Source organism: Vigna unguiculata, unplaced genomic scaffold, assembly GCF_037176805.1.
Source record: "Vigna unguiculata cultivar grain cowpea cultivar isolate G323 ecotype 2 unplaced genomic scaffold, ASM3717680v1 ptg000131l, whole genome shotgun sequence".
In the NCBI taxonomy this organism is placed as follows: Eukaryota; Viridiplantae; Streptophyta; class Magnoliopsida; order Fabales; family Fabaceae; genus Vigna; species Vigna unguiculata.
Window position 1 is genome coordinate 43,549 of NW_028196773.1, and position 3,507 is coordinate 47,055.

The following is a 3,507-nucleotide window of genomic DNA, read 5'->3' on the forward strand; positions in this document are numbered from 1 at the left end:
ACTAATTGTTCTACACTTCTTACTTGGTGTAGCTTGCTACATGGGTCGTGAGTGGGAACTTAGTTTTCGTCTGGGTATGCGTCCTTGGATTGCTGTTGCATATTCAGCTCCTGTTGCAGCCGCTACTGCTGTTTTCTTGATCTATCCTATTGGTCAAGGAAGCTTTTCGGATGGTATGCCTCTAGGAATTTCAGGTACTTTCAATTTTATGATTGTATTTCAGGCTGAGCATAATATTCTTATGCATCCATTTCACATGTTAGGTGTAGCTGGTGTATTCGGCGGCTCCCTATTCAGTGCTATGCATGGTTCCTTGGTAACTTCTAGTTTGATCAGGGAAACCACAGAAAATGAATCCGCTAATGAAGGTTACAGATTTGGTCAAGAGGAAGAAACTTATAATATTGTAGCTGCTCATGGTTATTTTGGCCGATTAATCTTCCAATATGCAAGTTTCAACAATTCTCGTTCTTTACATTTCTTCCTAGCTGCTTGGCCTGTAGTAGGTATTTGGTTTACCGCTTTAGGTATCAGCACTATGGCTTTCAACTTAAATGGTTTTAATTTCAACCAATCCGTAGTTGATAGTCAAGGTCGTGTAATAAATACCTGGGCTGATATTATTAACCGAGCTAACCTTGGTATGGAAGTAATGCATGAACGTAATGCTCATAATTTCCCTCTAGATCTAGCTGCGATGGAAGCTCCATCTGTTAATGGATAAAATTTTGATCTTAATTTAAAGTAGACGAGTTTTTGTTTAAAAATAAAGGAGCAATATCAACTTTGTTAATATTGCTCCTTTATATTGGATATTGGATTAGTAATCTTTTTTTTAGATTTCTATAGATTTATACATACGTTTTTGATTGATTTAATGATTCCTTATCTTTTTTTTTTTCCTTTGTTAGAAAAAAAAGGATAATGAAAAGGTAGAATTTGAGATATAGATCATTTTTACTATAAGGGCGGATGTAGCCAAGTGGATCAAGGCAGTGGATTGTGAATCCACCATGCGCGGGTTCAATTCCCGTCGTTCGCCCATATCTATATATAGATAGATATAGATATTGTTTAGGTTTTCAAGTATAAATCTGAAATAAAGAAAAATGGCTACTTCTAAAACTTATAAGTACGAATTCTTCAAAATAATAATTATTACAAAAGATATATTTTTGAGATAAAATAGATACATTTATCTATTTCACAAAAAAAGAATATATCCATATCGTGGTTTCCTCTTATAATACCTCAGGTGCTAATGAAACTATTTTAGTGAAATTTAACTGTCTCAATTCCCGGGCGATTGCGCAAAAGATTCGAGTTCCTTTTGGATTTCCTTCTTGATCAATTATAACTGCAGCATTATCATCATACTGAATTATTATACCGTTGCTACGTTTTAGTTGTTTACAAGTACGTACAATTACAGCTCTGATCACTTCAGATTTTTCTAAGTTCGTATTTGGTACTGCTTGTTTGATTACAGCAACAACAATGTCGCCAATATAAGCATATCGTCGATTACTAGCTCCTAGGATTCGAATACACATCAGTTCACGTGCTCCGCTGTTATCCGCTACATTCAAATGAGTTTGAGGTTGAATCATATCATTTTTTTATTATTTCAATCTAAAAAAGGAAGTAAAAATATTTTGTGTTCAAAAAAAAAGGAACCTATTATTGCCTTTTTTCTTTTCATTCTAAAGACCTATTTTCTTTGGTTCTCTTTTATTATCCTGAAATAATGAATTGAGTTCGTATCGGCATTTTGGATGATGCTATTGAAATAGCCTTTCTTGCTATATTTTCTGGTACTCCACCCATTTCATAAAGTATTTTCCCAGGTTTAACAACAGCTACCCAATATTCGGGAAATCCTTTTCCTGAACCCATACGTGTTTCAGTAGGTCTTACTGTAACCGGTTTGTCTGGAAAAATACGTACCCATATTTGTCCACCTCGGCGAACATTTCTTGACATTGCCCGCCGTCCCGCTTCTATTTGTCTAGATGTTATCCAAGCTGGCTCAAGTGCCTGAAGAGCATATCTTCCGAAGCAAATATTATTACCTCGATAGGATATTCCCTTCATTCTTCCTCTATGTTGTTTACGAAATCTGGTTCTTTGGGGGTTATAATTGATGGTTGTTTTTCAATTCCATCTTTATTACAGAACCGTACATGAGATTTTCACCTCATACGGCTCCTCGCGAATGAAGTAATTCAAATATCTATATCTATATGGATATAGATTCTATCTAATCGATAAAATAATAGAAATAGTCATATGTTTAGTAAATAACGAAATCTCGGTATTTTTTGAGATTTCATACAATCTTCGAAATTTTTAGATCTTGTTTTCAATATCGATTCTTAGAATTGGCAAAAATATAAAAAAATTCAATAAAAGAAAAATTCTCGCGGGCGAATATTTACTCTTTTATTCTCAAATTCAGATGTAATGAAATTCAGATGTTAATGTAGGGTACAACTCCTAAAAAATGGATTGTTTTTAGGTTTCTTCCGCCATCCCACCTAAGAAATCATTAAGATTTGTTTTCTTTAAGATTTTTTTAATAAAATCTTAAGTCTTAAGTATTTGCAGGTTTCGTCGTTCCCATCGCCTCTCGATTAATGGTTAGGTTTTAATTCGACAATGGAGCCTTTCTCATAGCTAAAAATTAATAAAATTTTTTTAGAATAGAATATTCATTTCTTTTTTCGTGAATCAATATTATCAGTTTTTCTTGATTCAGAGCTCTTAATTTATTGACATTAAAAATAAAAAAAAAATATATATATTATTCTTTTTTATTTTTAAGGATGCTTTAATACACTATCTTTTCTGAGATGACCCATAGACCTTTACATATTCGAATTCTATATCATTGATATATTTTAATCTCTTTCTTTCACCTTTTCTTTTATCTATATATTTTTATTGCTTTACAACTAAATAATCTTTTTTTTCTTTTATCTTTCACAATTTTTCAGTTGCTATATTCTTTTTTTATTAAATTTTTTTTCTTTTGACTAATTCTTTAGATCTAGATAATCCGAAGTGATGTGTTGGTTATTAGTTCTTTTTAAATGAATTGATACTATTAACCGGTTTCTTTTTTTTTTTTAATCATTCTAAAAAACTAACGAGTCACACACTAAGCATGGCAATCCTCTATAAAATGATTAATTTCTTTTTTTAGTCGATTCAATCTTATAAAATAGATAAATTTTTGAGAATCAAAATCGAGTAATTTTTTCTTTTTTGTTTTATATAAAATCAAAATAGGACATTGAATTATTGAATAGAAAGAAGGACATATTTTTCTTTATTTCGAAAATATCCAAACTTTTATCCCTAAAACTCCATAAATAGTTCGAACTGTATAACAACAATATTCAATTTTAGCTCGAATGGTTTGGAGAGGAACCCTACCTTCTCTGATCCATTCGACACGTGCAATTTCTTTTCCATCAATACGTCCTGCAATCTGTACTTGAACTC